The following is a 12,280-nucleotide window of genomic DNA, read 5'->3' as shown; positions in this document are numbered from 1 at the left end:
TCATACACACTATGCAGGCTGGGGCTGGAAGCCACAGTTCTGGCCACTCTCACCCTTTCAGCTGGATGGAGCCCAAAGGTAACAGGGACCTTAGGTATGAAGACTTCTTTCTTTTCAATCAAATGCACCAAAAACTTATATACCCAGATAAATGCCGGGTCTCCCAACACAGTTATTTTAAAGAGTTCACCAGTTAATCGCCAAGTGCTGACCTTTCTCAAAACGTGATTTGAAATTCCTCCTGTGGAAGGGACGTTAAAATCTATGTCCCCTTCTCTGACCACCCGTAATGAAGTTTGACTCTGACCCTGGGTTAATGAGTTGCAGAGCAATGCAGGCAGTAAACACAGGCCTGGCTGGCGCTCCTCCAGCCTGGGACACCTGAGTTACAGAGCAAGAAGAGCTATGGCACTTCAGTAAGTGCCAGAACGTGCTACAATCAAAGGTTAAAAAAAAAAAAAACCAAAACCCTGAGATGGCAGAGAAGGAAGTTGATAATTCATTCTGGCTGGAATCATCAGGGAAGTTTGCATGAAAGTGCTTCCCTTTGAAAAATGCTTTGAAGTTGGCAGTGATTTCTCTCTTGCTCTCCCTCTCCCTTTTTTCCCTTGAGGGAGTGGGTTTGCAAAGCAAAAACGAGGTTCTCGGGCACATGGGGATGGAAAGAACAGTTGGGGAGAAGGTGAAGGAGTGTAAGTGCCGTGCTTCCCTTTCTTTCCGTGGCGGGAAAGCAGGCAGCAGCCTCAGGACCACGCTGGAAGTCATTTCTGCGGTTGCAGGAAAATGCACCTGAGACTTGAACTTCTGTGTGGTTGGGAGGCTGGGGACTGGTCCTGAGCAGAGTGGCTGCAGCCCACAGAGCCCAGCCCTCCGCCCACAGCCTTCCTTCCTTCCATCTCCCCCCCACTTCCGAGTTCTCCCCTTCGAGAACTTCCCTCAGGTCTAAGCTCCGAGGCCAGAGGCTGCACTGAGCAGCGAAGTTGCTCTTTCTCATGTGACAGGTCCCCGATTACCTGTGGCCAGGGTCCCTCACTCCTCGTGGGCCTACTGCAAACATCTGAGCTGTCTGCCTGGTTCACCGCTCTCCACAGGGGACTCCAGACACCAGCCAGTCCAGTGGGTCTCGCATTTGTGGGCTGCCTAGAAGCTATGCTTGGGGAATGTCCAGTGTTCTGGACCCTGCTGTTGCAAGGAAGAACGTAGAAAACCCATCTTTCTCTGCTTCTTGAAAGCTAAGGTGCAGGTGTGAGCCCCAGGCCTCACTGAACAGACCAACCATTTGGACAGTAGAGAAAGGGCACCCTGTAAAGTCAATCTGTTAGTGCACATAGAGGCGGAGTCACCAGCTTTTGAAAGTGAGATTAGTAAATTCGTGACCTTTGGGCCGAAGCAGCACCAGTGGGTGACGGCTGGTTTTCCTCCAGTGCTCAGTGGGGCAAAGGTAGCAATGGTTTCTCATCAAGCCTGTCCCGCAGCCTAATTCTGGCCGCTGTTCCAGGGAGTTAAAGTCTGGTTGTCTGACTCACCCAGCATTTTTGCAAGGTGACCCAAATCCTTGTGTTAAACTCCTCCGATGCTTAATTAATGTCCGTCGGCATCTGTCACTTGCAAGCAAGACCCCTGTATGGCAGACATATGCGGATCCCGATTTCACGCAAAGTCTCAATCCGAGGAATAAAAACTTGGTGATGACGAAAATTTGATACATCAGTTAAATTCTTTACTGAAGTTCTTGCCACATATTAAGGGAAATGTCCTCTCTTTTTACACAGGAAGACACCTAGTAATCTTGTTTTGCCATCGCTCTCTCTCCCCCACAGATGGTTTAGCAGGCGAAACCCCTCCTCCCTCCCTCCCTCCAAGTTCTGCCCCAGTTCTCGCTCTGTCCACCCAGCTGCGCTGACTTTCCTCCCACTCCCCCGACTCCGTTGGGATCTATTTAATTTTCTCCCATCATGCCATTTCCAACTCGAGTCAAGTGCTGCCAGTCTGGATTCCTTCCCGCTGCCCCTCACTGATTAGCCCCGTTCCTCCCGGGAAAAGCCCAGGAAGAGACCTGGAGATCTGTCGTGCAATGCTGCACCTGTCGCCAGCAGCACTGCACTGCACGCTAGGACGGTGGGTCTCCGGTTAAGTGTTCTTGCTGCAATAATGCTTTTGACTTAATTAGCTAAAAAAAAAATAAGGCTTCTCTTTCCTGTTTCTCCCTTGGCTGCCAGGATGCTGGAGGTCAGGTCTATGCGCAGAAGTCTCCTCTTATCTCTCGATTCCTGGGATTCCCATTCTCCCTACTCTGCTCTCACAGCTTAACCTGCACACGTCACTCAGAGAGTGGGACTGTACTTGCACGCTGACCGTCTGCAGAAGTGGGCGGGGGGGGCAGACGAGCGTCTCCCGGCAGCACGGCGGCGTGGACGGCATTGGGGGGCGGGCTCCCTCGTCATCAAGTGTGTGGTTCTGCCAGGAACCACATTGCTGCAGGAAACCGATTTGTGCAGGGCTTAGATTTCCAGGGGGATTTGCCTCCTGGGGTGGAATGAGGGGTGACACTGGGCAGGTGAAAATGCTGGGACCATCTTTACCACGCCCTTGGGCCGGACGGGAGGGGGAGGAAAGGCACCACAGAGAGTGCCCTGCCTCCTTGGGAGGACTTCCTGCCTCTCCTCGGCCCAGCCGGACCGAGGCACCCTCCCTTGTGGGTCCCCAGCATCCCATAAGCATCTTGTGGGGGGCAGGACCACACCTTTTACACCTGTAATCTCAGCACCTAGCACAGTGCCTGACTCACTGGGGGCACATACGATACATAAATGAACAGACAGGGCATGTTGCTTCCAAGCGTTGGCCTTGAGTCACCGGAAGAATGTGAGGGTGTTCATGGAAACAGGGAAGCTAAGGAAGACAGTGGTGACTTTAGCTTCCAAAGTGTCAAGTGTGAGGTGCAGACCATGTCGGGGGAGATGGCTCCCAGCACATGGGGATTCTATTTGACTGCTCTGTGCCTCAGTGGTCTCATCTATAAAATGGGACAATGACAGAACGTATCTCCTAGAGTCATTGAGAAGCCAGATAAGACCACGTAAGTGAAGGGTTTGTCACAGTGCTTGGTTCATCCCAGGTGTTAAGGAGCATAAACTACATGCTTAGGAAGTCTTGTTCATTACCCCACAAGCTTTAGCTGCTTCTTTCTTTCCCACCCCTCTTTCCCTCACTCACAACGGCCGAAACCTCCCCAGTCTCTTACTTCCCTCCTATGCAGCATGTCAAGTGACAGTCCCAGTGACCAGAGCCTCACGGCGACCCCTCCTCCCCGCTGGCTCACATAATCTTCAGGAGCTCCCTGTAGAAAGTCCAGATCAGCTTGGTGCTCTAGGCCTAGCATCACCCCGATAGCCTAACACCCGTGGTTTGTCCCCTGACCCGCACCAGAGGCAGCCACAGCAGAGGACTGTCTGCCCGTTGACCACTGTGAGTTCCTATGTTTGTGCACAGACGTGCCCCCACCCAGAGCTCTGGAGCCTCGCAGGCTCTGCCGTTTCCCAGCTGGATGGGGCTGTGCAGGTGACCCAGCCTCTCTGACTTCCGCTCTCTTACCTTTGACAGTGAGGGAAGGAACTCGGTGGAGAGTGCCGCGATGTTGGCGGAAGTAAGGGAGGGGTCTGGCACAGAGAAGGGGCTCGATAAATAAATCTTCCATTTCCTCGGCAGCTCACCCTTCACGTACCCCAGGCTTGCTGGGAGCCCACGAGTCTTTCTCCTCCATCCTGTGTCCAAGAAGTGGACAGGGCCACATCCAAACAGCTGCGACGACGTAAAACTGTTGCATGTTCCGTGTGGTTCCAGGGGGCTGGCATTTCCCCCTGAGAGAGTGACAAAGCCCTGTCTCAGCAGCCACCTCCCCGAGGACCACAGCTGGAGACTGGACTGTTTGAAGTAGGTCACTTGGTCTAGTCCCCTCGTTTTGGAAGAGGAAAAAACTGCGTCATAAAATAAGTTTATCCTCACCCCAGAGTGAACAAGTACCACCCCTTCCATATTCCAAATCCAGCCCCAGCCCGCACCGTCAGGTACCTTCCTCAGTGTAAAGGCTTTGCTCCCTGTCTAAGGTGTAGAGATGCAAGCTGTTTCCAGACCTACTACGTTCTATTTATCTTTGAGTTTCTACCATCCGGAACAGGGCCTGGCACACAGTAGGTGCTCATAAAACATGTGGTGAGTGAATGGATAAAGACGTTAGACTCACTCATTCCAGTGGTCCTGCCCTCTGTGGGCGTCCAGGGCCCTCTCTGAGCAACCCCCGCTGCAATAGCTTCTCGTCAGCCCTCCCTATGATGTCATCCGAGGACCACCGAAGCACCTCAGTGGCAACGCCAGGCCACTGCTCCCCCAAACCAGGCACCATTCTGAGGCATGGCTGGTGGGCGTTCATAAGGAAGCACCAACTTACTTGGAAAACGGCTCTTGACATGAGACGTTCAAGAAGAGAAAGCTGTGTCTTGGCGGAGACGTGACTGTAACTGCAGGGGACGGCTAGTCACGGTTGGCTGTGTCTTCCAAGACTCAGTAGGGGCAGCCAGATGTCCTAGCCATATGCTGATTTTTCCAGCCTTAAAAAAACAAAAATCCTGGAAGAAGCCAAGTGTCCGGTGGCCTCGTTGCAAGACTTTTTGATGACAGTGTCTCTTGGCTGGGACGTGACAGAAGCACATTTCTAACCAGGATGCAAACCTCAGGGAAAACCGGCTCACCGACCCGGAGCGGTCCTCTCGGCTGGCACGCTGGGCGCTGACTCAGGGCCCTTGCCCCTCTCGTCCTGACTCCCTTCCTCAGGAAGCCCGACGTGGCTGTTCGATAACCTTTCCCAGCGCTGCCCCCCGCCCCGGCCCCGCCCCTGTCATCAGAACCTGGGGCTGCTGGTGATGTCCCACAGCCCCTGAAACATACACTCAGTAAAGTCATCTGCGCTAACTCAGAACAAAGAGGAAACTGCGGTCCGCAGGCCCCAGGCCTCCCTGGGGGCCACGTGTCCCTGCATCAGTGCTGACTGACAACGCAGAGCCGTGACTCAGCTCAGCAATGCACCGGCTAAACTCTGATTGCCAAGTTCCCCTACGTGTGAGCTCCGTCCAGAGGCTGAGCGCCCGCACTGGGGCCCTCTGGGGCTGGTGGGCTCACCTGCTGTCTTCCAAGAGCCAACACAAAGGCCTCGCCTCCCCGGTAGAGCTCTCCTGGACACAGCAGTCACGTGCCCGAGGGTCCGTTATTGTTACTCATCCTCTGATTTCTCCCCTGCTCTCTTTCCAGACAAAACGCCCATAGGAGCTATCCTGCAGGATGGTTAGGGTTTCAGGGATGATCCATAATTCATGTCTTTGCCACGTGGAAAAGATCCAGAGCAATCTGGGTCGTTCTCCAGGAGCCTCCCTGGGGACCCGCCCCTCTGCCCCTTACAGATGACATCCACTCTTCTAGAACGACTCCGGTCCACGTGCAGACGTGGTTCACTGCGTGATCACTGCAGCGGCTTCTGTGGGCGGCTCACTGGGGAGAGGCTCTTGGTGTAGCCTGGCTCGTTGTCAGAGAGGTCCGACCCCTGAGGGGTCCGACCCCTGTGAGGCGTGTTCCCTCAGCAGAGACTGGGCTCCAGCCCCTCGGGTCACTGTTTTCACTTCAGGGGGCTTTTCTAGAGCAGCGGAGGCCAGAGCCCAGGGCCACTGGCTGATCCTCGAACACCCTGGCTGTCCCCGGGCCTGGGGTACGTGCTCACCTCTGCGCCCTTGCTCAGCAGGCTTCGCCCGGTCACTTCCCAGGGGTGCCTACAAGGTTCATCAGAGAGAGGGGGCAATGTGGCCGGTTCCCTAAAGTCCTGATCAAACCAGGAGCCCCTGGTTGCCCATGCGAATCAGCCGGGTCACCTTCTCTCCTTGTCCACTCAGCGTCCTCCCGATAGGCTCAGGGGGCCTACAGGTTCCCGGGACTCAGTGGTCCTGAGCTGCTGTACTGGGATTCAGCGTCGCCCCCTCAGTTTGTCCCCTCCCTCACGGCTGCTCTTCCACTCAGAATGACGCCTGGGAACCTGAGCCTCTGGCCTCTCGGGTGGGTTTCTCAGTCACCAGGGATGTCCTGTTACTAACCCAGGGTACACCCATGTTCTGACTGTCCCTGGGCAGCTGGTAAACCAACATCCTCTTCTTCCACATCTTAAAATTCTGCCTGTACCATATGGAACACTCCAGGTAGTTAGAGATCTTCAAACCCTGCCAAGGTAAAGGAAGGGCCAGGATTTTAAAAAAAAAAAAATCTCCTTGCTCACATGGATTGACCCAAGAGCAGTATTTTAACCTACACCCTGGAATACACTTTTCCAATGACTATTTTCCAGGGGAAATGAAAACTTTGACTAAATGCCTTTTGGCTGTAAAATACTGTGATTGCCATGGGAAATATTTTCGGTCTTTGTCCCCTTTCTGCACAGAGCTCCTAAAATCCTTGGAAGAGTCTCCGTGTTGAGAGCAAGAAAGGTGTCTCTTGTTAGGTTAATGAGGTGACTTTTGGAAAGCCACTGAGGACTGGGGGCTGGTGGCCAGAGAAGGCAACCTCTTAATTAGAGAAATGGAACTTCCAGGGCCACCCCCGCCCCGACTCCTGGGAGGGGAGAGGCGCTGGGACTAATAGATAACTGATGGCCAATAGTTTAATAAACCTGCCTAAAAACTCGGAAGGACGAGGCTCGGAGACTTCCGGGTAGGCGAACACGTGGATACGTGGGGAGACAGCACCTGGAACCCACATGGAAGCTCTGCATCCCTTCCGCGTGCCTTGCCCTGTGTACCTGTGGCTGGGAAAGGGGGCGGGGTTCTCTAGAAGGTGACCTCACAGGGTGGCTGGAGCCTAGATTCCTGGTTGGCCAGGTCGTGGTGAGTGGTCATGATCCAGACACACACATTTTTAGGTTTAACTTTGCCTTGAGTGGGCTCTCCCCATTGTTCCTGCACCTGTTAACACACCTTTGAAATAACCACCCACGCGAGAGCACACAATCTCGTTGACTATTCTGTCATCTAATCCCTGCCTGCCTTTCCCCACCTTCCTGCAATCTTCCTTGCGTCCCCTGCTTAACTTCAAATGCATAAAAGAACCTGCAAAACTGTTACTCCCCGGAGCATTTGAGATCTTGCTCCCCAGGCATATGGTGTCAGTTTGGCTCAAATAAACTTAAGAAAATTAAAAAAAAAAACACAAAACGTCTACCCAACCATCAAAGACAAACTCAGATTTCATGTGTGAATTAATCTCCCCCTTCTCCATTCAGTAATTTGTTTATGTTTCTATTACATAATGCGCCCCTGCAGAAACAGTGCGAGCAGCTCCATAGACTTTACCTCCAGGTCTGGATCTCTTTTCAGGGCAAATGAGCTTGTTCCTCCAGCGGCCTTTACTACATATGGGAACTGAGGCTGCCAAGCACAGTGGCCGGTGAGTTGGAGCGGAGTAAGCCACTGCACAGAATGCTAAGAAACACTCTGGTTTTCTCACTTTCGAAAAGCACACTCTGATGTTCTCACTTTTAACACGTTTCTGCCTTCCTGTGATATGGCAGGCGGTAAGTGAGGAAGCTCTGCTTTCAGCGAAATGAGAATCAAAAGTCCTGAGCTTGTCATTCTTGCTCCTGCTCCTCTGCTCGTAAACATGTGCAGGTTTCGTTTTGCTCATCATCGACGTGGCCTGCAGTGGCGTGTGTGGGCACCGTTTCCCGATACACGGCGGTGCTCGGGGGGCCTCCGAATCCTGAGGCCGCGTCACCCCCGTGAATACAATCCTGGAGGTTTAAAGGGCTCTGCACACCTCTCTGTAGTCAGGAATACCCAGGGTCTGCCACAAATAATGCCCCTTTTTAATTACAGAATCTTTTATTACAAAATCGTAAGCATATATTTCTGTAACATAGCACTAATGCACACCCTCTGATGTATTAGGTGAAATGTTCAAATGAAAACTATAAATTATTACACCCACATTATTACCCTACCAACCACACTCAAGCAGGCCTTACTTCTGCCAGATGCTGTATATTACACTGAACTTCCCCTTTTCAATGACAATGAATATTAATCATTGTAAAGAAAACCTTTTGGATTTCAGAGTTTTCTACCCTAACTCTTCTAAGAAAAATTACTACTTAGTAGATAATCTCCACATCCTCTGCCCCCAACTCACACCAAAACAACAAGAATTGTTTTTATGTAACTTCCATGTGAAAATTATGCTGGTTTTATATACTTTTTAAAGATTGTATTTATTTATTTTAGAGAGATGGGGAAGGGAGGGAGAAAGAGAGGGAGTAAACATCAGTGTGTGGTTGCCTCTAGCACACCCCATACTGGGGACATGGCCTGCAACCCAGGCATGTGCCCTGACTGGGAATCAAACCGGCAATGCTTTGGTTCACAGGCCTGCGCTCAATCCACTGAGCTACATGGTTTTATATTTTAATTTTAATAAGAGGTAGTTAATTTTGCTAGAATCATGTATGGATTTTTTTTGTCCCAAAGAACGGAAGACTGGAGATTTTAGAATGTTAGCAAATTTATTATTTCAAACAACCAACCGAGCATTCGACCATCAGTCAGCTAATTAATGACTTTGCTCAGTAGTTCCTAACACATGATCTGTGAAAACTGTTTTCAGAGAAAAAGACTATTGTCAAAGAAGTTTAGGATGATAGATGTTAACTTCTCACCCTTGAACATCACAACGAAGGAATATTAAATATGTGCATGAAGTGTTTATAAAAGACTGAACACCCGTGAGGAAAAGAAACTGAGTTTATTTTGCTTGGTGCGGCATTTTTCCAAGCCTGGGGAGCACAGATAACGTATTATCATCTCAGGGGAACACGTGTTCAGAAGTGTTGCCCTGCTGGAAGTTTACAGAACTCCACACCTCCCTCTGCAGTAGGCAGGGCGTGCTTCTTGCCACAGTATGAGATAATAGATAACGACAGATAAGTCTCCTGGGAGCAGACAGATCGATGGGTTCCTATCTGGGCTTTTTCCCAACTTCAGAAGGCCCGAGCCGAACGCAGCAGCACTCTCTCAATCTGCCTCCAATTTGCACATTCTAAACACAATCTGGCTTTCAGGTAAAGCGATGATTAAAAAAATCTTTTTTCCATAGAAATCTGCCTTTTATAAATGTCTTCCACTGGCTGGCTCCAGATAAATCAGAACTACCCCGAGGATAACGGTCTTTGCAATATTTCGGGTTTTTCATCACAGTCTCCAGGAAAACAGGCTGAGATTTGACTCCCAAGTTGACAGAGCGTCACGTTGGTATAGGTCCATGGCTTCAGCCCTAATTCCAACGGGGGAAAAGAGAGTGCGGGAGAACCGAAGCCTTCGGAACCACATCTGGGTGGCGGAAGAAGAAAAGACTGTCTCACTCCGCCATCAAGGAATCCCAGTGGCAGGGCTCGCCAGAGCGAACAGTGCCTTCTGCTCACGTCTCTACGTCTCTCCGGGGGGACTGGGGCGGGACTGGGGGCCCGGGAGGTCCCTCCTCTACTGGGCAGCAGCGGGGCGAAGGAGGAGGAGCTTCTTGGCAGCTACTCTGATGGCTCATTATACCTTGTGACTTCAGATTCCTTCTGCGGTACCACCACCACGCAGTTGCCCGCGACCTCTCACTGCTCTTTCCCATTCTTTCAAAACCAGCTCTCAGGACAAGTTCTTTGGACCAAGGTGGGAATGCCTGAGGAGCTGACAGTGTGGAGCTTCCCAGGGGGCTTTGAATGTGAATAAATACAGGATGTCTCCTGAAATTTTGGGGCTGGCCAGGCCTTGCCCTGTCTCAGCTGTGTGCAAAGAGAATGCAGCCATCTCCAGGGGCTCGCCGCTCCCTGCGCTCATGACTTTGAATCAGAGCTACCACATACTGCTTTTCTCTATGTGGCAGGCATCGTGTGGAGTCTTTTCTGTTATTTAATTCTCTCAGCAGCCTATGAGGCTGTGTGGCAGTTCCGTTTTAGAAATGAGGGAAGAGTCTGAGAATGGTTAATTGCCAACGGATGGGTGGCAGAGCTGGGATTTGAACCAAGGTTTTGTCAAACTGAAGCGTGAGATTGTGATGACTCCACACTGTCTGCCAGGCGCACAGCCTGGCTGCCCAGCTGGAGCAGATGGTGCGCGGATGCTCGAGGTCAGGGGCCCTCCGCAGCCCACACGGACGGAGAGCCTCTGGACCCCCCTCTTCCCTGGGTCCTCCAAACACACAGGCTCACTTTGAACTGGACACTGGGGCCCCGCAACCTGGGTGGAGGGGTTGGGCTTATGTTCTGAAGCCTGCCTTTCTGGTCCTCGTTTCCCAGGATGGAATCTCTGCTTCTGAAAACCCACGTCCCGAACCACTGCTCACAGTCACCCTTTAGCTGGGGGAAGGTAACTGGAAAAACTATTCTTACTAGAGGTTGTCTTAGTATTTCATCAACTCACATTACACATGTGTATATGTGTGGCATGCATGTGCATATAAATGTTTCTGTGTGTGAATACACATGTGCACACACACACAGACACAATTTTAAATATGGTCTGCCCAGAAAGTATCCAGCCATGTACTATGAAAAATAGACATTTCCTTAAGGAGTTACAAGATACAAGAAATATTGTACATAGGACAATGATACCTCAGTCTCCTTCAAAGTAGGCACCTTGGGACCTCACATAGTTCTCCCAGTTGCTATCAGCTGCCCCATCACATTTTCCTGAATCTCATAGACAGCCTGAAATCTCTCCCCTTTCAAAGGTGATTTTAGCTTTAGGAAAAGCCAGAAGTCATAGGGAGCCAAATCTGGGCTATAGGGAGGCTGAGTCACCTGGGTGATTTGATGTTTTGCCAAAAAACTCTGCGTGAGATATGACGCCTGAGCAGATGCATTGTCATGATGAAGCTGCCAATCACCAGTTGCCCATAGCTGCGGCCTTCTGAGACATCCGATAGTTTCCACAGAGGAATGGTCAAGCTTAACGTAAAATCTGATGCAGATTCCTTGCTCTACTTGCTCAGTCATTTTGAATGCAATAGCCACTCAGTGCACATGGCTCACTCCACGGCATCCACTGCCCCCACTGACTAGTACAGTGAAAGCGTCATTGTTCACACATGTGCATTCCAGCCCACTCCCCTTGGCTGCCAGGTTACATGGATGTCATGCAAACCGTTCTCATTATATTAACAACTGCTGGACTTTTTCTAGACAGACATAATGGCTGATAAACAGAACTGTCCTAGCCATTCTATGACCCTGCATGCGTTCAAGTGTTACTTCCTGCAGAAGGAGAAAAGATCGGCTGTCATTAACATTACGACGTTCACATTATTCTGTTTTATCAACAATGTACAACACACTTCTGAATGCGCAGTCAAGTAACTGAACAGCAAAAGTGTTCCAATCTCACCGCAGTCAGAGTGAAGAAGCTGGTTTAGCCGCTTCAGCACTCAAAACACCCGTTGTCCAATAAATACGTCTAGACCTTAGCAAGCAGCGGGTACCACGATGGGCACCGCGGAGGCGATGTTGGAAAGACGTGGCTTCTGACCTCGCAGAGCTCGTCCTGTGAGGAGCCAGGGGAACAGACCACTCTGGTAGGAAACCTTTAAATTACAAAAAAGGTTGTGCTTTTCCCTATGACTCCAAATTGCTGTCCTTCGGTTGCTTGTCTGCTTACCTTGCTACACTGTGATTTCCTACTTGCCTGTCTAGCTCTTCCCCAAGACGGGGGGCAGACAACGTCTCCCATACCGTATCCTGTTTCCAGCTCGACACAGAGGGGTGCTAAGGACTTGACGGAATGATTAATAAGTGGATGCCATGTGTAATACAGCAGAGGTAGGGTCTTAGGCTTTTAATAGGGTTCACCGCTGAGCCGAGAGGGCTTTTGATCCTAGCCATTTTTCACAGTTGTGTTCATAGCCACTCATCTTCTGTCCCCACCCTCAGAAATGCTCAATATGCGTGGCTTCTCTTTCTATTCTGGACAATTCCCTTGCAAACTGCTGTAAGTTTTGTTGTTTTGAATGTTATTTATTTAGTTTTAGAGAGAGGGAGAGGGAAAGAAAGAGAGAAAGAGAGGGAGGGAAACATTGATGTAAGACAGAAACACCGATTTGTTGCCTCTCGTACGTATCCCAAATGGACAGCCCTCCTGCTCTTACGACACCAGAACACTTCAGGGGGTGGACGGTCAAACGTGTCAGTGATGAGCCCCGATCTGGGAAATTA

Source organism: Phyllostomus hastatus, unplaced genomic scaffold (genome assembly GCF_019186645.2).
Source record: "Phyllostomus hastatus isolate PE091 unplaced genomic scaffold, TTU_PhHast_1.1 phas_contig_148, whole genome shotgun sequence".
In the NCBI taxonomy this organism is placed as follows: Eukaryota; Metazoa; Chordata; class Mammalia; order Chiroptera; family Phyllostomidae; genus Phyllostomus; species Phyllostomus hastatus.
This window is presented reverse-complemented; position numbering follows the sequence as displayed.